At 42.1% G+C, this 25,998-nt stretch overlaps 1 protein-coding gene across 2 annotated transcripts in view; it reads right to left on the bottom strand.

Annotated features, from left to right (window-relative positions):
• Positions 1 to 5,184: 5,184 nt before the first annotated feature.
• Positions 5,185 to 25,998, bottom strand: part of CPSF2 (cleavage and polyadenylation specific factor 2) — a 43,440-nt gene continuing 22,626 nt past the window's right edge. The window contains exons 16-17 of one of the 2 annotated variants that reach the window (XR_010374460.1): positions 6,858 to 6,919; positions 5,185 to 6,052 (exon numbers count right to left, since the gene is read on the bottom strand). The gene's annotated coding sequence lies outside the window, so the exon portion shown is untranslated. The remainder of the gene's footprint in view (positions 6,053 to 6,857; positions 6,920 to 25,998) is intronic. The other variant, XM_064460595.1, reaches the window with a different exon arrangement.

Below are 25,998 nucleotides of genomic sequence, written 5' to 3'. Positions count from 1 at the left end.
ACGTGGGTAACCTTGATGTCGTATGGAAACATCTGCTCCTCACAGTCCTTTCTGGCTTCCTTCTGGGAGCTTGAAAAGCTTTGTCACTATTAGCAGTGAGGAAGGATTTGAGCGTGCAAAAGTCTAACTAAAAATGAAATTTAATTATTCTTTGCAAGTGAAATGGAAAACTATTACTTTCTGTGCTCCTGGAGGATGCATTTCTGAAAAGAAGATGATTTTCTGAATTGTCTTAAAGGCTTGCAAATAAATTGCTCAGTTTCAGGTTTTATTATAGTCTTGAGGTTCAGTAGGAAGTTGCTAAAACATTTGAGCAATGCTGATTAAACATTTGAGTGAACCTGGTGGAATTCAGATTCCAAATGAAAGCCACATAAACATTATTCTCACTCAGCTTTCATGAAACAAGCAAAATAAGGGTATTGGCTTTTGCTTTCACATTATAGACAGTATTCAGAGGGAAAGAACTGATGCTGTATTTAGTCAATGAAAAGAGCAAGACACATCCAAAGAGTGATTTGCTGAGCCTGTCACTTGTTTGGGTGGAAACCCTTCTAGAGTCAGCTAACAGATAATACTCAGGTGCATTTGAGGCTGTCTCATCTGGCCCTTCCCGCCTTAGAGGTTCCCTTTAGAGGAATGCCACATGCAAGGTGAAGGAAAGGACAAGCAAGCCCTTACAAAGCAAGAACAAAGAAAAGGCTTGCACAGCATGTGGGCAGACAACCATACACCCAAGTGGTAATCTAGGTCTTCTCATCAGTGGATCTTTTCCACAAACAAGATCAGCCACTGTCCTATTTTGCAGACAAGGAAATGGAGTTACAAAAGTTAAATTAGTTACAAAAGGACCTTTCCCACTGCCCAGCATTGCAAAGGCAGAGCCAGGAGTAAAGTTTTAGCATTCAGTGATCTGTTGACACGGCCTACCTCTGCATTCATTAGTTGATAACAGTCTCAATAATTTCCAGCTGTTAGAGCCTAAGGCTAGTGGCTACCACTGAAAATTTCAGACTTATGACTCCTAGTGAGCCTTACAAAATACAGCCACTGGGTTTTGGTACAGGTTGTGATCTACAGATGTCACATCTGGTTTATTTGCAAGACTGCCACCTGAGATTTGCTGTTAATTCTGTGCATTGCAGACATATATACCCAACTCCTGCCAATATTACCAGATATACCAGACCTTGGTGCATGAGCTACTGACTTCAGTAGCTGGCTTCAAAAACAGTGACCACTTGTTGCTAGTCAGTAACTACAGTTGTAAGGAGTACAAACCACAGAATTTACAGAGGACATGTCTGACCAAAAAGTACCTCCCATTTTCTATTTCTGTGGGGGAAAAGCTTTGCAGACTTGCATGAAGGAAAATTGTCAGAAATAACTGCCTTTTTTGGGGTGTTCTGATAGAAGCAGATGCTCACATCTATGATCACATTCATTCATCCTAGCTTTGTTCTAGCTGTCAGTGCCAGAGCTCAAAGTGTCAAATGTGCAGAAGAAATGGGCGCAACTTCTGCTGCATTTAGCTCTGGTACCAAATAGCGGGGGGGAGGGGGGGGGAGGGGGAGGGGGAGAGCCGGGGGGCACAACAGGCTCAGCCTGTCAACTTTCGCCAGAATTCCCAACAGAAAGAGGAGAGCCATTCATCCAAGGGTAGTTGTCTACCTGATTTCAGGGTGTGCTTCACTTCACTAAGATCTAAAGATCTTTTAGACACCTAAAGTAGTACATATGAATGATGTGACTTTTGCCCTAGACTAGGAGCTGGAGAACTGGACAACTAGCACAGAGATCCCAACAGGCAACGGCTGTTTTCACCTTCCCTATAGGGCATTGCTTTCTGGCTGCACCATCAGCTTGCATAAATCCCAAAATGACATTACTGTTTGCTCAGAGAAGAGCCTTTTGCCAGTGTCTCTGTGGTGCAAACAGCTCTTCTCCATTTGTCCTAAACACCAGGAGCTCCCTCAGCTCCAAGTCCTACAGGTGCACCTCCATCACCTGCCCTTTCCCCACAGAGGTACCTGGCTCCAGACCTCCAGCCTCTCTGCCTATATCCATACTGCTAAATAACAACAGGACCAAGACTGAGGCCAAGTGACCCACAGTGAGTCACAGTCACACTGCATAGACATGGCCGTGCACTGCCTCTGGGGCTCATGTTAAGTTTTGTGCCTTACAACATTATTGGGACAGGAGATGGTGTTTAATTCAAAATGCCTGAAATCACATGTCCTAAACACATCAGGTGATTTCAGCAGAGTGATAATTTTATAGCAAGCGCTTGTGAAATACACGTGCCATGCAGCATGGCATAGGGCATACAGGAGTGTTTGAGGAAGCAAGGCTTGCTGGAGCGTGTCAGGGGACTGAGGAGGGAGTCAGATGCTGCACAGTGTCTTCATCCTGCCTATGAGGGATGGTCTCCAGATTATCATCTTTGCTTAGTCACGCTGACTGCCAACTGGCATAGCCCTGCCATGGCAGGAGTAACCTGCCAACTAAGTGATATTGATAATTACTGTCCAGTGCTTAAGCTCACTACTGGATGTTATTTTATTTAGCTATATGGACACAGAGTCTTATACCCGAACACTTTCCCAGAAAAGGGCTGTATCTTAGCAAGAGAGGGACTAGCCCTTAAAGTACAGATAACCTTGCTACCCCAAGAGCTCAAATCTCATGGATATTTTGCCATTACTTTCTCCTCCCTCGATTTCCTATCAGCAAAAAGAAGATAATAGCAAACCAGAAATGGGGCAATCAGTTCACTGCAGTCCACAGAGCTTGGAGAGGGCAATAAGCACCCGGAAAAAGCCTGCCCAGAAAACACTAGTTCTGCTTTCAGAGGGGACTGAAAGAGCACACAGGAAGTACTTTTGCAAACGCTACTGTGAATAACAAAAGCAGCCTCCAACGCACAAGACTGGGTCCTGTGCTGTGTGATGCTGTTTTTAACTCCACTACAGATGGACAAAGGGCATGAAGCAGTAACCTGAATTCATGCCACCACACTTCAGACATGTCACTTCAGTCAAACAAGTTAGGAGATCAGTCACCCCTGGCTTCTACTGCTAATGGAGAGAAATGAGGCACAACTTTGTAAGATCCACATAAAACCCCTGTTAGGTTAGTTATCTACAGTGGAGAAGGATGAATCTAGAAGTGCAATTTTCTGCAATTGGAATTATCTTTTCAGGTTGTTTTTCTTAGAAGGGTCACAGCTGAATGATGCAGAGCCAGCAGCATGCTATGTGCGAATGTGCCAGTGTATATGGCCCTGCAAAGGAAACAGGCAGCAGAGGGGCTATTTTTAAAAATTAAAACAATAGATCAGAGTTTTTTGTAGGCAAATTGTAAAAGGCAATCAGAGAAACACATGTGAAAGTTTCTTACACAATCCCATTTTCCATAATCTGAAAAATTATTAGCAATTGCAGGTATGGGAAGTATTTACAAAACCCAGTGCTGTCTCTGTGATTAAAAAAAAGCTACTGAATAGTGTTCGACAAAGTTTTGAGCTGTCCTTTACTTAAGAACAGGCCCACCTCAAAGCAGAGCTAAGTAGGTTGCTCTGTTGCAGGCCGTCACAGATTTCTTCAACTGGTATCGCTTATGAAAAGACCAAAAGAGGGTATTGGTATTAACAGTCAGTAATATACGTGGATGTTCTCTGTCATCTTTTTGATACTGTTCTTACAAAAAGGTTTCTAGAAAACAACAGAAATCTTTTCAGAGGCCATCTCCACTGAACTGGGGCACTGAGAAGCCTCACAGTCGCTCTCTCAGATGGCTGTGAGAACAATCAGTGAGGCAGAGCAGCGTTTTGGGTGCAATGGCTTTTTAGGTTTTTCTTTTTCTCCAAATGATTTCAACAGATGTGTGATAGATTAAAGAAATTAGTTACAACAAGATGATGGGGGAAGAAGAATAAAACAATTACTTTAATTATCATAAATAATTCATCATTTGTTAGGGAAAATATCAAACTACTAAATTTGTTTCAGAGTATACGGAAATGTTTTCAGGGTGTATGTTAGAGGATCTGCTCATCCATTCAAAGATTAGCTGCAGAAAATGTCCTTGTTTAAGATTAATGATGCAAGACCTTCATCACCAGTGACATCACAACTCAACAAAGACAGGATTGTGTTTCTAGACACCATAAGTTAAATGTGTCCTTTCACTCTAAGTCACATATTTGATGAAAATACAAACATTAATATAAATTCCTCACTGAAGAGAGAAGCTGATCTCATGGCTGTCTTACTGAGTTCCTCTGGAGTGGATCCTGGCTGTCAAAGCAGCACCTGTACATAGCTCCAGGAACACAAAGAAGCTGTAAACCTGTTCCAAGAAGCAGGTACGCATTGTCTCTGCATGGAGAAATCTTTAGGTAGTGTTCAGAAGACATGATAAGCTCTGTGTGCTGTTAATGCCCAGGGTACACATCCTAGAGGGAGAAAGTGCTTGCAGAAGGGCCCTGGAGAGATCTAACCAGCATGTTGCTGTGAATGATCACGAGCCTGGCCAAGCCAGAGCAGCACTGAGGCTGTTTTAACACTTGTTAGGAGAACATCAAGACCCTGGGCATAGCAAAAGCTGTGTTAGGCCCTCTTTATGCATGTCAGGTTCCTCTATTGAGTACAACTTGGCCCTGATGCCCAGGCATTAGGTTTTCATCCTCCTAGGCAGCCTGCTTTCTTCCCTTTAGAGCTACAGCACTTGCAGTGCTAGCTGTATACAGCACAGGAGACATGCTTTGGTAACATGCAAAGCTGCCACATGCTAGGAGCTACCAGGACAAAAATATTCAGTGAAGAAACAGCAACCTTCAGAAATGGTGGACAAAGGTTATTTGCAGCATGACTGCAATCTATGTTCAGTCTGATTCGAGGCCTCAGACCAGCTGCAGTGCTGAGTACAAAGACTGAGGTTGGCCAGAAATCTTATTTCAAAACTTTTTTTCAACAGACAATATACAATTTATGTGAAAGATTTATATGATCTGAAGAGAAACTAGAGCATGTTTCAGCCAAATACTTTTTGGAGTAAAGCTCTTTAAAAAAAAAAAAAATATTTGGAAAGCCAAAATATAGATAAACTTGACTAAGGTGAAAAACTGGCAGTTTCCTGGAGTTCAGTTGCTAAGACTGAAAAAAAAAAAACCAACACTGATTTTAACGAATTTTATTTTTAATTACCATTTTCCATGGAGCTCACCATGTCTAAGTTGGCATTCATTTATCTAGCAGCCTTCTGGTCCTGTTCTCCCCACTATAGCCCTTCTTTCTCCCCTCCTTCCATAGCTAAGATTGTCACATAAACTTGTAGAGAGTAGAAACCAGTAAGAGACTTGAATGGGGGCTTTCCTCTGAGAAGCCATGTGTGACCAAAAGTAATAATGAAAATAGCAATAACAACAGAAAAAGAAAGAAAAGTACTTGCTTTGGTCCACATTTCTTATATATGCCTCTCTGTTATCACGTCACCACGCTATTTTTTCCTAGGCCATTAATCTATTTGCAGCTAGAAACATTGTGGCTCCCCAGGTTCCTGGTGCATACATGAAACTTCCATTTCTTTAATCACCATTTTTAGGATCTGTGAAGGCATTCTGGCACACCTTCATCTCTCAAAAGTGTAAGTAAAGGGAACTTCAAGTTTTTTTCAAGGATTCAACAGTGAAAGCTATATGAAGGAGGAAGGATTTAAAAATCTGCAGCAGTTTAAAATACGAAGAAAGTTAAGAAGTGCCAGTGGGGCTAAATATTGTTCAGATGACAAAACGCATGCAGAGAAACTTACATAGTTTAGAAAACTACACTCTGAATTTGGAAGAGCAATACAATATGACCTTTTTACCTATGCTTCACATGGCTGAACAAGCAGATAGCTTATGAAGCATCACACAGATCTCATGATCTTTCAAGTGGTCAGTCTCTCTTTCAGCAACATCTGCAGTATCACACCCTGACAGAGGTCAGGTCCCCAGGGGCATGCCCTTCCTTGCTCTTCAGTAAAGTATCTTCCATCTGATACCAAGCTGTAAAAGAAAAAGTGAATGCTTTCTCAGTGGCACTAGTGAAGAGGAAAAATATTTGCTTATGACCTGGGTCTTGAAAAATTAAACCAGATCAATCCTACAAGCCAAGACCCCTCCCTCAGGAGCAGGTTAAAAGACATGCAGGGTTAAAGCCTGGCCCTTTTGTAAGCAGTATGAGTTAGATCCGTGGTATTGGAGACTACCCCGGGCAGCGATATTGAGGAGGGATAAAGCTCTAAAATACAGCATCAGAGCAGTAACATTTGCTACTACCTTCCCCACAGAATTCATTACAAAAGGTCCAAGACAAACTTGGCCCTGAACATATTTTCGACAAGATTTTATCACTCTGATTTTCTAAAGTCTGCATTTTTTTCAGTTGTGGCTTTCTCTGTCACAGAGTGGAGTGAAAAACAAGACTATCCTTTTCTGTCACTTAGAAGATGGCTGTATCTTTGAACGTACTGTCATTTAATTCTCATACATAGCACTACTAGAAGATTTACCTAGCTTAGCATTGGGAAACTGCTGTATCAGGTTGCAAAGTATTATTAAATCTACCCAATAGCAACAGTGGGATGAAACTCAGCAGTTCCCAATTCACAGCAGCAGAATGTCAAATGGAAAGAAGCCAGCAAAGATCAAAGCGCATTTAGTGTGATGAGGTTCCAGTTAAAGGATGTTGAGGCTCAGCAATGACATGGCCTGAAAAGGCTTATGCAGCCACTCAGAATGTAACTGAAAAAGGTATATAGCAAGCAGGGACCAGCAGCAGCTTTGGGGCACTAAAATAAATTTCCTTTACTTGATCATGTGAGAATCAGGAGGCCATCCTGTGACTGGTAAGCCATGACACACCACCCATCACTGAAAAACAGCAAAAAGTAATTCAGAGCAACAAAAATCTGACTGAATCTGTATGTGTGAAGGTAATTGCTCACACGTCAAAGGGGACACACACACAGAGGACAGACTTGGAATAGCAGAGGTGAAAAAACAAAATTGCAAACTGCTACTTAGCTCCTAGACTACACGCTTCTCAGTTACCAATATTATTGATAAATATTTTGACAGCTCTTCAGTATGATAGATTTCAAAGGGGAGACAGCAAGCCCCTGTCATAAATATCAGACCAGCTAGAACTCACAAACAAGCCAGCAAGTGATACTACAGGAAGCTCACAGACCAACTTCTGCACTTTGTGACAGCAATGGCAGAGCTGAGAGATTCCAGCAACTTATTTCCACAGGCACAAGAGGAGAGGTCCCTTGGGAGATCTGTACTGGTAATGCTGCTCTAACCTTCCTTCCCCTCCTCTCTTTTTCTAGTGGAGGGAAAAAGGTGGAAAAGAGTAAAAAAAAAAAAAAGTCAGGCAGATATAACTGGATCTAGAGTGGAGGCTGGTGATGAGAACCTGCCGACAGTGAAGAGTTTTAAGACATCTCTTAAAAAGAAGAGGAGGATGCTAACAGAGAAGTAAAAGGAAGTCTGAGGTGTGAAAATTTGCATGTCTGTGTATTTATATAGATGATATTAGCAGGATCTAAAAAGAAAGAGCGGAAGCTGGAAATTCCTGCGCACATTTCAGAATATCGCACCTTCCCAAACATTTTACTATGTGTAAGGTTTTGACAACTTTAGCATCTCCAGCAGGAAAGAAGTTTGCCATAAGTATTGGAAACTGCTGAAGATCCAGTCAAACGACTAAGAGCAAATGACAGCTGGTTTTCTTATTAAACATTATGTAAAACATTAACACATAGGCCTGCCATGTTAAATCCTCCCTCAGGGTACTCGGCCTCACTTGTGTAAGCCTAAAGCAGCTTTTGCTGGAAGCAAATGAAACTAGCAAATCTATTCCACAACTATATACAAACCTAGTCTACGTCCAAGAGCTAAAATACTAGTGAGGCTCTAGCAGACACTGCAATCAGCTACAGCAGTCATCTGGCTGCTTGACCCCTCTTCCATTCAGGATATGTTTCGGATGTAATGAATTTATGCAACTGGGAAAAGGTGGCAGGAAAAGCTAAGGGGACTTGTCTGCAGCAGCCTAAGTTTTCTGAAGGAAGAGTCCTGCTCACTGGTGATACATCAAAGGGGGTGGTACTGGGATGCCTCCCATCACTCACAGGTCTGGAGCTGGCAGAGGGGGAAGAAAGAAAGGGGTAGCGATCCCAGGTGTTCAGGAGGTGAAAACAGCATGAGGAAACCCACCGCAGTGGAAGGGAAGAAGGTAGGAGGAATATCCCAGCTCTTTCTTCGGAGCAGAAGGAAAACACAGAGAGTAAAGCCAAGCATCAAGGGAGGGAAGAGCAACAGTGTCCACACATTCATAGGGAAACTGTGATCCCAGTCACCTATGGAGGCACTGGGGAGGAGGGCACAGGTCCCTTCTGGGGAACAACCATGAAGGGTCAGGACAACCTGTCCCAGACAACCTACCAGAAGCCTGTGGGGCCTGCAGTCATTCTTTTGAGTAGGGGAGCATCTTACCCCGTTCCTCCTTTGCTACTACAGTGATGATGCAGGGTCACAAACAACAGCAGCAGAGGTAGAACAGAGCCTCACTCTCCCCATTTGAAATCCCCATCTTAAGCCATAACAATAAGAATATTAACTTGTATTTTTCATCAACAGATCTCAAAATAATTTATGGAAGGAAAATAACCACCTATTCTCAGTTCACAGATACAGGCATGAACTGATAAGAAACTTTCCTAAAGCCAGAGAGCAAGTGAGGAGACAGTAGGAGAGCCCTGTTTGGGGACTGCCAGGCCTCCTTCCTCTTCAACCAGACAGGAGGCCACAACTCAAGAAGACCCCCTCTCTTCCACTTCTGTTCTCACGCCGGTTTGCCTATCAGAAGTGACAAATGTCGCAATAGCAGAGCCAAATTAAGCATAAATTGGTTTTGACATCAAGGATATACCTTTTGCAAAGAACTCATACTACCACTTTGCCGAGCAAATATTTGAATGGAGTGGAACCAATTGGCAATTTTTATGTGTTATTTGCAATTGAATACACCAGATCTTTTACTGCACTGAGAAAACAAATAATCAGACCCCCAAATTAATGTACTTTCCCTTTAGAAAGAACCACACTGTGTTGTTACATCAGCAATTGAAATATGACAGGGTGCCTGTGTTTATACTCAGAGAAGTCATATACAGATTCCATCTGTTCAACATCTGGAGCAAATTTGCAGTGATTACTTAGGCTGAAAATTGCTTTGGAGATTTGTCTGCTGTTACTTTATTTGAAATATACCACTGATGTGGTGCCTCACTTCTGAACACAGACAGGCATGTCAAAGCAAAAGGACAGCAGCTGAACTTTGGCTGTTCTGATTTGCAAGACATTCAGGTGTTGTTGACACTAACAGGGTGGTTTTCTCATAGGCTTTGGGGAAATCCAAGTAGAGCTGAAGCTGCTGCTGAGGTGAGGAATTAATTTCCTGGAGCTTCGTCTCTGCACATGAAGGCTCGTTCCACTTTGGACAAAGTCCATCCCATGCCACTGGCTCTGGTACAGAGCTGTCAACAGCAAATGTCACATCACGGAGTTGCAGCTGCATTCCTAGAAGTGGTTGCCCAGTAGTCTGATAGATGTATCAGTTAAACTAAGGCACAGATGATTTTCAGCCATTCGAGCTCATTGGGCCCAGACTTATATCCAAACTTCGAAGCAACAACCTCCAACAGGACATAGCCAGGACTCTGGATCTCAATAATATCAAGAACTAAGAAACTTTGGAGTTTGCTCTATCTTTGCTGATTGGGCTCTGTATCAGAGCAACAGAGAGATGAATTTCAAACTCAATCCTTGATATGGCCAAAGAGGAAACCACAAAGGAGAAAATTAATTTCAGTCATTCAAATGCAGTTGAATATGCTCAGCTGCAACTTCAGGAAGAAATCAGAGAGGAAGAATTTAGCTGACTGGATTTTGAGCCAGAAGCAACTCCCATTAAAGTGACAGATGTTCAATAGTAGTCACAAATAATAAGAGTTAAGCCCGACATCACCATTATCCAATCCTTCAAAATCCTTGACGGATGGGAGGCTTTTTATGTGAGGGTAGGCTATTCTTCCAACACTCTGCCTAGCTTGCAAGATCAAGTGGAGTAAAGCAAGATGACTAGCTACCCCAGCTAATGAGTTAGAGGGATGAGAGTGAAAGCATGTGTTGCTCTGAGAATCAGGCTAACTATCTATGTGGGTGGTAAAGAGATGGAAAATGGGTTGGAGGGAGTCAGTATGCATTACCAGCCCCTGATCCTCTGCAAAACTTGTTGACAATGGTACTGCAGCCAGGCAGCTTTGGAAGATGAACAGCTTGGCTGGTGGAAAAACCTGTTCTCTGGCCACCCACACCATGGAAACCAGCAAGCAGTTGGCTTCGGGTAGATAAAAGGTTATTTTTATGGATGAAACACACTCAACAATTAAGGGTAAAGTGGCAAAGTTAGGCATCAACTGAGCCCTAGCTAACACCCAGTGACTGCAGCATGACTTGTGAGACACTGACACCATGACACCATCTGTTTATGATTTATGCTGAACAGACTGCATATAGAAACAGATGGGAGGTGTCAGCTTTGATCAGAATTGTTATGCTGGTGATTCCGCAGCACATTATATAGCCAAGAGCCTTACTTTCCCACATACTTCTATAAAGAGGAAGGTCTTTGTATTCATAGGAACTCCATGTTACTCAGGGAGTTATTCTTCCTGAATCCCCGCTGGACAGAGTCCTAAGGTTATGCAGCTGGGGCTGATCTTCATTATTGCACTGGATATGTTCAAGACAGACAGTCGCTTTGTCAAGTCCAATGTTCCTAAAATAAGGTTCCAAAGTGTCTTTTTTTAGGCTAGCTCTCAAGGTCAAATTGGAAACTTGCTGAGGCTGCGTTCAAGTGAATCTCAGGCACCACTGTCCTTTGGCATTGCCATGCTTCTTATTTCAAGTCTCAATATATTAGAAGGTTTCCTTTATGCTTTCATGACTTCATGTAATTGTAAAAGTTAATTGCAAGTTTTCATGACTGCAGAAAAGCTGATAAATGTAATTCAGATTCAAAATAACAGAAATGCCCATTGGAAGGGACCCCAGACAGCTCTTGTCTAATCTCTCACTCAAAGGAGGACTGTTTCCCACACTGGAACAGGTCAGCCATGGCTTTGTCTAGCTGGGGCTTGAAAGCCTCCAAATTTCGAGATCGCACAACCTCCCTGGGAAGGATGTTCAGAAGCCGAAACGCAGATAAAAAAGAACACAAAACATGTATTTGCCAGGCCTGATTTATGATTTTTGACAGAAACACCTGGCACGGATACCTTCAAGAAGAGTTTTCTAGTATAGACAATAGACCATAAGGTCAATTTTCTGTGTCATTGCTGTCTGTGGACTTTCCTTAGGCCACAGAGTTGTTGGGAGATTCAAGTCAACAAATACTAGATCAAAATAGCCAAGAATACTACTACACATGAAGGCAACTGTTGAAACGAATTCAAAACTTGAGTACCATTTATGAAGGAGTGCAGAGGCTTTCTGATATTTCCAGTTGGCTAAATTGGAAAGCCACTCTTAGGAGATACTTTCAGTCAGTTCTCAGAAGTATGACAGATTTTTTTTTACCTGATTATCCTGAGGTGTTCTCCAAGCAGCGGTGCGTTCAAAACTAATCTCGCTTAAATAGCAGTTAACTATGTCCTAAAATGAACGGGGCATAAAACTACGTGAGAAACCACACCAGTGGGCAGTATAGTGCAATGGTCTGCCATTGCTTTCCCAGTTTCTGGTCAGGATTTAAATGGGTGAAAGTAAGGTGCAAATGTCGCTGAGTAACGTGAGGCAGAATGGAAGCCTCCATGTCTGCTCACATGCACTTACAAACCTGGGATAGTCCTACCACAACCAGTGACTGAATGTAGGTAAAATGAGCACAAGAGTGGGACAAACCCTCTCATCTTAATTCTACAGATCACAGAGAATGTAAAACATCTTTGCCTGTGGCTATCGATGTCTTAAACACTACACACCTTTTTGCCAGTCAGTGTAAACCAGCTTTCTCGAATGCCGAGGGACTCAAGCCTGTTTACATTAGCAGGGTGCTGAGGCACACTATCTTTTTAAGCATGAATGAATGTGCCAGACCCTCAAAGTACAGGTGAGTAAAATGACACACGTATGGATCACACAGCATGGAAAAAACCTGGCCACCTTTCCCAGGAAGCAAGGGAGTCCTGCTAGTGCTACTCCAGGGCACAAGCCTCAGGACCACAGCGTGCAGCTGCAGGGCCTCACCGCTACCAAGAAAGCAAGCAGCCAAGTTGTTGGTTACCTACATGGCACTCAACAGGTTCAAGAATAAAAGGCAGCAGATGGCACAGCAAGAGTCCTTACAAAAACAAAACAAAACACTTTTGCTTTTTCCTGAAACTAAGGTTTCCTGAAGCTATAACAAAATGACGCCTTGTACCACTCAGAGCTGACACAGCTCTCCCGGGCGCTGTGTCTCAGAGCAGTGCTGCAGTGGGAGTCAGCTGCACTGTCTGTTGGGAGCTACAGACACGGTGGCCATGCACCAGCCACTGCACTTGCAGGATACCAGCAGACATGGGGACTGCTTGGTTTGGAGGTTGTTCGTATTTACTGTATAGACAAGAAAGAGTGAATTAAGAAGCAATCAGATTTAGGCTGAATGAATTTTTCCCAAATTTCCCCAGGCCCTGGGAAAAAAAAAACCCTGTAACTCCTAAACACTGCTGGCTTCCCACAGTCTGCACTGCCTCACCTACCTGGCATTATCAGAACTGATCCTGAAAATCATGTGCCAGATCAATCGCATTAACTTACGAGGGCAAGATCCAATTTTGCACAGTAATGATGCAGAGCCCAGGCTGGCCTGAAGGCACACAGCTACGATGGGAACATCGTGTGTGGTGGGGAGGACACGTAGTGAAACCAACTGGGAGCTGCTTTCTCGGTAGTCAACATAATGAATGGTTTGCAACTAGGGACAGAGCCATGGGAAGCAGCTACTGGCAAAGAAAGTTTCCCATGTGTTTAGGGCAGAGGAGGGAGGCTGTGGCCTTTGGACAGACGCTTTCCCTTTCTGCTGCTTCTGTGCTCGGTGCTGCTGCCAGCTTGCTTCCCCCTCTGCTCAGCTACCATGTGATTGTGCTGGTGGGCTTAGAAAATAGTCACTGTTCAGTGCTCTCACAGACACTCTCAAGATAGCTGACTGTACACACTTACGGTAGGGTAGCACACCTAGTTTGTGGCAGGAGGGACAAAGCACTCTCCCATTCCTCCAGCATCATCCAGTTCCCTCCATTCAGCTTTACTGACCCTATCACAGGCATACAGAAGCAGCACAGTCCGTGGACACTTAACACAAGGACAGCCAGCATTAAACTGCAAGAACATTTTCCAGCCACATGCGCTTGTCAGGCATATTGCAGCCAGGTCAGCAGAGCGGGAACCTGACAAGGAAGGGTTTCAATCCTGGCCAATTGTTTGAGTAGAGGGAAAATGCTTTCATTTCTTAACTTTCCCTTAAAAAAATGCGCACGATCTGTTCTGGGAACACCCACCCAGTGAAAATCCCTCCGGAGGCTGCCTGCCAAAGCCTGTGAAAATCCCTTCTGGGAGCCGTGTCCGCTATTTCAGACACAGCCTGTTCATAGGAACATAAATCTGCTGTCCTCACTGATGAAGATTATTCGAGCTGGATTTAATGTGCCTAGGCACATCTTTCTTAACTTGGCTCAGACAACCACCTGCTACTTCACGTGCATTTGTTGCTTAGTGCGGATCTCTTAATAGAGTCACCCATCCTGTTAATAGCAGCTGCAGTGGGCTGCACACTTAGCTTTTCCACACTACCTAGCACAGTCTATGCATATAACTGGTGCTAGTGAAGAAGTCCTTGCTCTCTGCTGTGCCTGAGTATTTTACCTTGGGACTCTCTCCAGTTCCAACATTATTCCAACGTGTTGTCAAATCTGGGGCAGAGGATACCTGATGTTTAGGAAATAAAGTAAGAGAGTATGGCACAACTCCCTAAAACAGAAGGTTCCATAAGTGTCACCTCTACTAACATCTGTAGAAAGTTATTTGACTATTCATACAAGTTACATGAGAGTGGGTTTCTTTTGCTGAACCTCTGTCTGGAAGTCCATACCAGCAACAAAGTGTCTCCTGCATTTCACTGCAGGGTCAAAACCACTGACAGAGGATTCTGAATTCTATAGAACATCTGTCTCCATTACTGTAATTCCTATAGTAAAGAAGGGATGTGGGGAGAGCAGGAATAAACCCCATATTTTAGCACTTCTGCTGCTGGGAACTTGTTGAATTATTTAAAATCAAAACAATCCTCCACATTTTTGGGATGTCAGAACATTGGCACACACAGACCTTTGTAAGATTTGGCATAAGATGACACTGTTTTCACCCATACCCAAAGAGTACTGCATACTGCCAGCCACTCCAAGCACACTGCCATTTCAACATGCTGCTGGCACCAACTCCACCTGCAGGAAACAACCTAACATCCCTGCTGAATTCAAGTTTTCTGAATGCAGTTGCTATATTAGAGAACTTGACTCTGCTAACATCCTTGGTGATTTCTCAATATTACCCCCAGAATCAATGAGTTCCTGGCACTTTAAGGTTTTGAATCTTTCTGAATTAATGGATCAGAAGTGAATCCTTGTTCTAGTAATGCAACAGTTTAACTCTGTCCAGGTTCTTTATAATTCACCCCTTTATCCATGTATATCAGAAAACCGAAAAATAATCAAAAGTAGAAAGTTTACCCTACACTCTCAGTTTTTTCGATAATCGTAAAGACAGAATCAATTCAAACTGATGTAGTTTATCTAGTTTGATATAAAGTAGATAGAAATAATAACTCATTGCGATTATTTTATCACTCGGCCAAGGCTCCTGGAACACACTATAAGCATTAGGCATAATAATTCATGTTCACAATTCCCTATTAAGGGATGCTGAGACCCACATTACCATCATCTTCCATACAAGTACTCAGCGCACAGGATTTCACGTGGTTGTTCCAGTTCTGAGTCCACTATTTATAAGGCTCAGAACTTTGAGTTGAAGCAAGCCTTCACATGATATTCAGCTTCAATTTGGAATTCTACCCAGTGGGGAAACCACCCTGTCAACTGCTATTGCACTCAATTGTTAACTGCTGTCACTGCTAACGTTTTGCATCTTACCTCCAGTGTAATTTCATTTCTAAGAGATGATGGGCTATTATTGTCCCTTAGGCTGCCAAGCAAAGCACATGCTATTAGGTAGAAGTGTCACAACGTGGATGTTCAGCTGAATAAATTATCACTTAACCTTCCCTTTAAGCTAACCATATTTTTATCACTCCTGCATTCCTATTTTCCAATTGATAAAGAGGAAGAAGGGATATGGCTGAAATCTAAACAAGAAAATAGCAGAGTCAAGCACGCCTTGCAGGATCTTGATACTCAAACCTCTGTCTCTTACACTACTTTCTCCTAAGAACAAAGCAACATTTCTGCTTCTCTCCCTACACAACAACCTGGTATGTGTTGGAAATTATGAGCATACAGAGTGCAAGATGGTAGAAGAATATATGCATTATAAAAACAATATTTTAAACAGCTAGGAAAGCGTTCACTCAGATGAACTAATACAAAGGTATCTTGTGATTCAAAGGATAAGAAATGTTGATTATGAGTTTTACTGCATATTATGGTCAAATCAAAATTAATTATTTGCAGAAACAATTCTTTGATTCATCTGATCTGAGAATCAGCAGTAACACCAGGGTTTTTAAAGTCATCCAGTGTGCTAAATCCACAGTTCTCTAGGTGCCCTACAATATATTTGCTGAAATCAAGCACATTCAATCATTGGCAGTATCTGGAAAACACCTACTTTTTGTTTTGGTCTGAGCTTTTCAAAATAAACTAAATGAACACTTAATGTTCGCAGATAAAAGCAGGCACAGGAAAGTTCATGTAATGCTGTGTTACTTAGGTCATGAAATTGCTGGCATTTTTCCCAATAATTTGGTGGTTTGATTCTCCTAGTATGCTTTTTTTGCAATAGATTAAACTTGTACTTTCTGAAGATACCATCAAAACACCTTCATTTGCATTCTGTATGATTCAAAGTGTTTCTCGTGGCTATATACCACTGCAGTAGGTATGATGGTCTAACAACATCAGAGGTAAAATTTGTTGGTAAAAGCAGAATATTTTTAGAAAAAAATATGTATTTATGAAAAAAAGTTTGCATTTTCAAAAGACTTCACTTAATCTAATAAGAGCTGCTCTATTTCTACCAAATTTTTGAAATATCTTGAGTCGGTTTTAGTTCATTCAAATGTCACAAAACTTCTTTGCAGTAGTAAAACAGAAAGGTAGTTGCAAACATATTCCTCAGAGCTTTTCTACCTCTCTTCACATCAAACTTTGCCTTCAAAATTGTATGGAAGTTCCTCTAACCTTACACTAGTCTCAAATTGTTATGATTCCTAGAAGATACAGGCTGTAAGTTTGACTCAATATTAGGAATTATTATTTACAGTTGTAGTGCTCTTTCATCAGCACTCAAGATGTCAGCCATTTACCATGTGAGTGGAATGACTGGCTTTTTTTATTAAAAAAAAAAAAACTAAAAAAAAAACAACTCAAGCATGAAATATCCCAAGAAGAGCTTTAAAAATTAACTTCCTTCTGATTAGTCTGTCACTTTTGGAAAGGCATTTAAGCTTTATCAAAGTGTGTCAGGTGATAATCTCAGATGTGGCAATCAACAGCAGGTACAGCTTTGAAGAAACATCTCATACACCGCAAAAGGGCTTTTTGGATTTTGTTCCAACAATTAAAATCTGCTTTTTGCAGAAGCTAAACTGCTGTGTAAGCTCAAAAGGACACAAATGACAACAGCTGAAAGTGCATTTGAGTGAGATCTTCAACAAGCTTCCACAGGTTTCACATCAAGTCAGGACTGTCCAGCTTATGGTTTCAGTGAGACCACTGCAACAACACTTGCCATAGTAGAGTCTCTGTTATTGCATCTCTTTCAGTGTGGGCATGAAATAGTTAAGTACATTGACTGCTGTGACTTCTCCCATCTCTAGAGCTTTGTCAACATGTTCTCAGTATTGATAAATTAATAATGAACCATTACCATTTGGGAAAAATGAGCGAGAGATTGAAAGTAAACACCTGCAAATGGAATTAAACACATTCTCTTATCATGCATTATATGTGCGCAAATCACACAGAGTATCTGCTGCTCAGCGTCCACGTTTCCATCATGGGTTACAAACCTTTTTTCCTCCTTTTACGTCAGCATTTACTCTGATGCAACTACCTACTAAAACCAACCTGCAACAACGTATGAGTACACAAGGACAGGCATTCATTGAAAAGACTTTAAAGTATCTGGTTTTGCACCTGAATATCAGATCAAATTCTCTTGTACCATAAAGTTAAGTTTTTGTAGTCCTTTTCTAAGTTATGTTTATCAACATCATCTGCTAGTTAAGTAGAAGAGGGCAATGTAATTTTTCAAACAGCTGCTTTTTGCCAAGCAATGTGCTCGGTAAGTTTTAAGCTAGTTTATTTATGGAATTATGATGAAGTATCCACTCACTCACTTCTTTAAGAAGTCCTTAAAAATCCCTCAAACAAACAATAAAGAATGCAAAGCAGCAAATGTACATTTTTTCCCCCTCCCATTTTTTGGAGGTAACTGATAATAAGCTTCCATTAAACGTTAATAAAACAAAGGTTACATAAATTCACTATCCAGCAAGGACTAAGCAGGATAAAACCAGATACTAATGATGGTTTGTTTGGGATTAATGGTAAGCGTTGGATTAGTTGAAGGCTTCTTGGTATCTGCATTTCCCATCTCTCAACGAAAACTCCAACTGCAAAAGACTAGTGCCACCTTTGGATGAAAATTAGTATTAGATCTCTCAGTCAATCTGATCTTCAGTTCCCTACAGACACTGTTTTTTGATTAGATATTTTGTCACACGTTCAGAAAGTTTAATAAGTTTTAATCAGAAAAGCCTTTTTTCCTTCTCTCTCTCACCTTCTTTTTTCCTTTTGCCTCTCACTCAACTTTAACTTTTAAGCAATAAAGAGAGAAAGAGTCCTTCCCTCTTCTCAGTGCTCACATGTTACCTCATCTCTTTGGAGTTTATCCTCGGAAATGTATCAGAAAGTCTATTAATCATCATGACATTTGATTAAGACCCATTTGTAAGCTTTTTCCACAAAATTGTTAAGCATTTGAGAACAAAAAAAAACAAAAAAGAAAAAAATAAGTGAAACTTTTAACCTAAGTTTAGGTCAAGGTTTACCTTTTTGCGTCCTTTTTTTCGTACTTCACCCATTTCCAGACTATCCTTATTTTACCTTGCTTCAGATAGCCAGAAATGTTAATAACCTCCTCATCAGTCATCAGACCTGCAGCACCTAATTCACCCAAAAAGGAAGGACTGCTTCATTTTGAAAGATGGTATCCAAAAGTGGTGCATCACATCTGGCTGGAATGGAGTTCACTTTCTTTGTAGCAGACCATGCCCTGCTGTGTTTTGGATCTGTGACTAAAACAGTGTTGATAACACACTGGTGGTTTTGGCTATTGCTGAACAGTGCTTGCACAGCATCAAAGCTTTCTTGCTTGTCACTCTGCCTACCCAAGCAAGCAGGCCAGGGGTGGGGAGGGATTTGGGAGGGAACACAGCTGGGACAGCTAACCCAAAGCAGCCAAAGGGATATTCCATACCATATGACATCATGCTGAGTGATAAAACACTTGGGGTAGGGGGTGAAATATCCTCCAGCATAGTCATTGTGCAAGGACTGGCTGATCTGATCATGAGAGACGTCGAGTGCACCTTTGCAGCACCTTCCCCCTACTTTTAAACTGTCTTTACTTTGACCAAGGCATTTTCTTGCTTTTGTTCTTCCTATTCTCTTCCCCTCCCCCCACTGGGGGAGGTGGTGAGCACGCAGCTGTGTGGGTGCTTAACTGCTGGCTGGGGTCAACCCACCACACCAGGATCTGGAAAACTTCTGTCTCTGAAATAGGCACCCGGAAGCACACAGTATCTTATTTCTTTAGGCAAAATGGTACAGCATAACGGACAATAAAATCCACATTCACGTTTGGTATTAACAAGGAGTGGAGACTGTAAGCTAAAATCCCAGAGAGACGCAAATGATAACATGTGCTAATTGGCTTTGGTTTTCTATGTCTGTGTGGGTTTTATAATTACATGTAAGCTTCATTTGATTTCGAGGGCTCTGCTTTTATTTCTAGCATTAGCACTTTCCAGATTTTATTGGATGAACCCTGGAGACCATGTACTAGGAAAAAAAATAAATGTGATCAACGAAACACTTCATATGTTCATGCATACTTCTACAGCAAAATGAAACAGATGCCATTTAATCCACGACACACAGAGGCAAGTGACAACTTGAGAAAGACAGTCTGGAGTGAGTCAAATCAAAGGAAGGGTCTTTTCTTGATGATTTCCCAATGCAACCAATTAAGTCCACTCCCTGCACACTGCATGGCCTTGTTTTTCAATTTTTCATGATTTCTTTTTTCCTAATGATTTTCCTTATCCCCTAGGGTTGAATGGACAAGTGTTTGCTTTCTGCTGAGGAAATGCTCTGACATCAGTGCCCCTGTACAGCCATCCTAGTTTTAAAGCCTCTGATTGCAAAGCTGAGGGAGGTTTCACCAGCTGACTTTTTTTCGCTTTAGAAGTTATCTCCTACCACTTTAAAATTCAGGCTCATCTGCAAAAAATTGTTTCACACATCAACATGTAACTGAAGTGGTATCACTAATACCATAACAATTTATTGGGGAAAGGGCTCATGTTCTCCGTTCAGTTCTTATGACTGTTCATCTCATCTAATTGTTTGGCCCTAGCTACAAGTCGCAGTGAGGTGCCTGCTTTGTCAGAGGCTATCCCTTTGAACTTACTCATCAAACCTAATTTTAATTCCTTGCTATGACAGGAGGAATCAGGGACAACAGTTATACTCTAACCTTACTGTAACTCATCCACATGGGTTCCCAGTGAATGATTCACTACATAGTCACCGTAATGAGGCTTGATAACTTGCTCCATCAGAATGAATATCTGATTTTAAAGTCTTGTGGAAACAAAAGTAAGCAAAAAAAAGTAAGAGAGAAAACAGTCTACCTACATGCTAAAAAATAAAAAATACACTTGTATCTCTTCACTATAATCACTTTGATCAGGCTAATTTTCATTATCTAAAATGTTCCTCTGATCATTATAAGCAGTTATATTTATGCTGCGCTATCCAATTGTTGATTTCTGAAGGTCATTTACAAAGGCCATGACTAGACAATTTAATACAGTCTAAAAATCCAGAGTTTTTCCATATGCCCTACATTAATGCATGAGTACCTGTATCTCACTCACCACTTGAGTCCAAGGCAGATGAATATTAGGACAGCTCATGTCAGAAGACTCGTGGAACACCTGACATGCTGGGAAGATTTAAAGAGTTGCTAGAAATCACATCTTGTATGACAGCATCTCTTATTCATGTTTGATTTATGTGAGAGTCAATCAAGGAAGTAAAGGGTTATGTGGAACTCTTCTACTAACTCCTATTTCCCCCATTTCTATCCAACTAAATTTAGTACCTATCCCAGAAGTCACTTCAGAGCTGCAAGCATGTCTGTGTACATTTAATAAAATGAAAGAAAACCAAAGTAGATAAAAAACACCAAACAAACAGAAAATGCTGCTCTCTCCTCAGTCCAGGCCCCATTTCTTGGCCCATCTAGCACTTAAAGCTACCTTTACACTTCCACCAACCCAGGGCCATATGAGCCCAGATTATATCCCAAGATAAAAATGAAGTTGAACAGCTCCAGACTGTGAAAGCTAGATTAAATCATTTGACACATATTTCATCCCTGTCCTGCCAACGTAAAATGCAGCAGCAAGCAGTCCCTTTCTGTCAATACAACCCATTTACTTTATCAATAACCCACCACAAGTCTGCAGTTCCTGTCCAGTTTGCCTACATTAAAGCTGACATTCACCCATGCATCTTGATCATACCCAGCTTTAGTGTCATGGTGGGACATATCCAGTGACTGACAGCTGACCACATTAGTACTCACAGCAGCATGGACCATCGCTAGTTGTTACCTTTATGACTGCAGCCAACTAGTCTTAAAAATAGTTACCTTCTATCCAAGTCAGAATTTTAATGCAGAACACAAAACTCAGCAGAGGTTGGAAAATGCATCCAAAAAGCTGGGTAAATATTTGGCCAGAGGATCGAGCCGTGGCCTGCCAGACTGGCTAGTTTAAAACATCAACTGCAGCAACAGAGAAAAACATCTGTAGATTCTCATCAGGCAATTAATCAGAACATGTAGCTCACAACCAACAGGCAACAATCGACTAGACTTACATCAAGCCTAAGCATACATGATATCATAATGATAAGCTTAGTACTATATTACAGTATCTAAATTTCTGTATTACCTTGTCCAAAAAGTGACACTGTTCCCCCTAGCTAGGATGCCAATACAGACAGAAGCTAGTAGGCCTGACAGTGGGCCTTGCCCTCTTTTCTCTCCCTGACCAGGTCAGCAAACTGCTAGAGCTGACATGACAGCTCTGCTGTCAGAAAATGTAAAAGATTAATTTTGTTCAGACCAGGGGTGGGGGGACTTTGTTACAGCCAGCACCATCTCACCTTGCAGTCTGCCTGGGACAGGTTCTGGCTTTCCAGCAGCCACCTTAACACCTCCCACCTGACATAAACATTCTGTCTCTCCTATCCACCACCCTACGAAACCATTAGGTCTTTGTCCAACAGGTTTAATAGTAGCACAACCGCAAAAGGTATAACACCACCAAAGAGAAGCACCAGTATCATGAAAGATGCAAGAGATGTGTAGCTAAATGTATTCTGTTGTTTAACAATACGGTAGGCAATGCAATCCTAAAAAGTCAGTAAGATGCTGTAATCCAAATTTAGGCATACAGAAATTCGAGTGGACCCCTTACAGCTGAGACTCTAAGTACTAGCTGAAAAAAACCCCAACTTTTTCTTGCAAGTCTGTCAGAAATCCCACGTCTCCCAAAACTTCAGTGTAAAATCTCAACTTTCAGTGCTGTGTTGGAACCACTTACCCCAGCCAGTATCTCTCCATGTGCCTCCTGTGGAGCACACAGTGCACCACAGTGCTCAGCTTGACAAGAGCAAAGGGAAAGTCACGACTGACACTGTAAAGATATTTGCTCCACATATGGCTGCAGCTCACACTTTGTTAGTGTCTGTTCCTAAATGACAAGTTTATCTGTTGCTTTGATGCTAGCCGGCTCATGCCCGCCTAACCACACCGCAAGCAACACGACTCACCCAACAGCAGTCTGGATCCAAGAGACGCTATGTTACATGTAATTTACTTATCTGGCAAAAAAGTCATACACTACATAAGCCTCTTAAGGGTGTCCATAACAAATGGGATGTTTGATAAGGTTTGTAACGTTGCTAATCAATCACTAATGGCTGACACAATTTTGAACATTTACACAAGCCTGTAATCAACCCTCTGGCTCGCTGGGTCAGCGGGCCTGAAGGGGCCCTCTCCGGGTGGGCAGCCCCAGGCAGAACAGCCTGGGGACTTGGGGCTGTTTTCTTAGTGTAGTTTATGGCCAGTTAATACCAGCTTCTGATCACTGATCTGAGTACTGGGGCAGGGGCAGAACATAAACACACCCATGAGGAGCTCTCCTCCCCCTTTCTAGGCTCAATTTCTGCTGGGCCAACAGCCAGTTAACAGTCAGCGCATCCCACCTCCCCATCAAAGCGATGGATGAGGCAGGCGCTCAGGGTGGTGTGGCACCAGTCTCGCCTGCTGCTCTTTCCTTCTTACTGGTTTTCCATTGCCACTCCACATCTTTGTGTCTCAGCAGCAGTCAGAAGAGTGAGAAGATGTGAGAGAAACAATCCTGCAGACACTGAGGTCAGTGACAAAGGAGGGGGAGGAGGTGCTCCAGGCACCAGAGCAGAGATTCCCCTGCAGCCTGTGGTGAAGACCACGGTGAGGCAGGCTGTCCCCCTGCAGCCCATGGAGGTTAACAGTGGGGCAGATATCCACCTGCACCCCGTGGAGGACCCCATGCTGCAGCAGTCTGAAGAACTGCAGCCTGTGGGGAGGACTCACATCGGAGAAATTCACGGAGGACTGTCTCCCATGGGAGGGACCCCACACTGGAGCAGGGGAAGAGTGATAGGAGTCCTCCCCTGAGGAGGAATGAGCAGCAGAGACATGTGATGAACTCTCTGCAACTCCTGTTCTCCACCTCCCTGTACCACTTGTGGAGGAGGAGGTAGAGAAAACCAGGAGTGAAGTTCAACCCGGGAAGAAGGGAGGGGTGGGGTGAAGGTGTTTTAAGATTTGCTTTTTATTTTCTCCTTACCCCTACTCTGATTTGACTGGTAATTAAACAAACTAATTTCCCCAGGTCAAGCCTGTTTTGCCTGTGATGGTAATTGGTGAATGATCTCTCCCTGTCTTTATCTCAACCCATGAGCTTGCTCTATTTTCTCTCCCCTGTCCAGCTGAGGAGGGGAGTGATAGAGCAGCTTTGGTGGGCACCTGGCATCCAGCCAGGGTCACCCACCCCAAATGTTAAAGTAGAACAGCACTAATACTTCAGCAGTCTTTGACATGAAATTGTGGAAAACCCTCTTTTGATTTACTTTGGATTTGCTTATCTGTTCTAGATTTGTGATTTTTTTTTCCTCCTGTGGATTTCCATTTGTTTTAGTATATATACCAGAACTGGGCTGCTATTACTACGCAATTTTTTTCATTCAGATTTCTTTTTATAGCCGCTTTTGTTGCAAAGGATCGCATAACTTGCTAAGGAACTCATGCTTTAAAAAAACCCCACATACTGAAAACAAATTAATATTTTCTGCAGGAGGTTTCAAATATCTGTACAAACAAATAAAAAAGAAAAAATTACCCTTTTAAGTGGGGTATCAGAAGTAAGGCTTCTTAAATTACTTGAAGATTGTAACAGAGGAGTTTGCTCAGATGCAGAATGCAATTTCAAACACAAAAGTATCTCTGGTTCTAATTGTGCACTTTCCCAAAGAGAGACTTTATTTTGGGCACAGAGACACACATACATCCTGCTTTTCCAAAGAAGCTTCTTTATGACCACACAGAGCTGAACCATCGATGTCCCACCTTGGCCTTCAAAGCTCCAGCCCCAGACCACTGCTGAGAGACAAGGCATGCCCTGAGCCCACAAGCACAGGCTCTGCGTCACAGCGCTGCATGTACTGCAGCACAGAACCTGAAACTGAGGAGATGAAGGTGGTAGGCAACACATCACACCCAGACGTGACGTACAGACAAATTAATTGTGTTTGTATGACAGGATTGGTCTTCACTAACGTTAGCCACACCATTTTTTATTTCTGGCCAACTGCAGGGTTGGTATCACAACTGCCTTTTTTTCTTTTTAAAAATCAAATTACTTGCACTTGCAGTCATTTATATTGGGATTTCTTTTCAAACCTAGGGAAGGCACAGAGGAGATGTTTGCACTGATATTCTTCGGTTACTTTTATCTGACTGTAACAAGAGAATGTACTTTTCATCTCTGAACTACAGTGCCTTCTACCATATTCTTTAATGATGTGGCTAGCAGCAACTAGCAAAGAGGATTCTGAAATAACTCATTTCTACAGCTATTGGATATGATGAAGAGCACTCAAAAAATCTAGGGCCTCCTTGATACTTTATCATTCAAGATGGCAAAAGAAGATTCCACATTATCATAAGGAATGCAATGTTCTGAAAAGACGGTGTTGGTTTTAACAGTTCTGCACATCAAATTTCACCAGAAGTCATGGAAAACAAGACTATTTTTTCTCAGTTATGTTTTTTCCTAGGAGTAAAGACTTCATGCTTCAAACACTGCATGACAGAGGCTTTATAACTTTTACAGATTTTGTGATTAGATTATTGGGATGTTTATCCCATGAATTGCTCCAGTTTGATTTAGTCAGACAGCAAGGTTAAAGAACTAGCAGCAATTCAGAGGCAGACAACTTCCATTAGCCTAATGTCCCATTTCTTCACTGAAGAATTCAAATTGAGAACAGCCTTGCCCCATACAGGCATCCATACATCCCCAAAGAACGGCAGCTCCTCTCTCAGTAAGCAGTCAATGTGCCAGAGTGTTAAAGAGATAACCCCTCAAGCTTTCTGAGCTACTGAGACTCTACATGCTGATTTAGGCTTCATTTCAGAACTGCCACTCCCACAAGCTGAAAAGCCTAGAAAAGTGGAAACAACAAAGCATTTTCGGTTTAGTAAAAGAGTTCACAGAAAAGACAAAAAGCAGAGCTGCTGAACATCCCAAAGGAAAATCTGAAAAAGTATGTATGAAAAATGTATGGAACTGTAAAATGGAGTAAGAAATTAAAGTATGCTGCTTTCAATGTACTCTTCTCTCGAGCTTAGTCCCCCCACTGAAAAAGAAAGCATTTAAGACAACCATCCGTCCACTGCATCCATGCGTGAACAGACACTCCTAAGGGGAAGAAATACACAAATAACTCAGGAGACCTGTGCAGAAACCCAGCTGATACCAAGGGAAGACCTCAGGTTCTAATGTTCTGAATCACTTCCTCCATAGGCAGCATGGCAACAGTAGGCTCCTATTCACTTAAATGACATACCTGGTGTTACTAAGAGTAACTGCTCTTCTCCCCACACACTGTAGCACATCAAACAGTGGACAACTTGTACAATCCAACGTAGAAAAAAGGAGCTGTGCTTGAGGACATAGTTATGCTAAAGCAGAGTAT

The sequence above is a fragment of the Phalacrocorax carbo genome, chromosome 9 (assembly GCF_963921805.1).
Source record: "Phalacrocorax carbo chromosome 9, bPhaCar2.1, whole genome shotgun sequence".
NCBI classification, from domain to species: Eukaryota; Metazoa; Chordata; class Aves; order Suliformes; family Phalacrocoracidae; genus Phalacrocorax; species Phalacrocorax carbo.
This window is presented reverse-complemented; position numbering and strand designations above follow the sequence as displayed.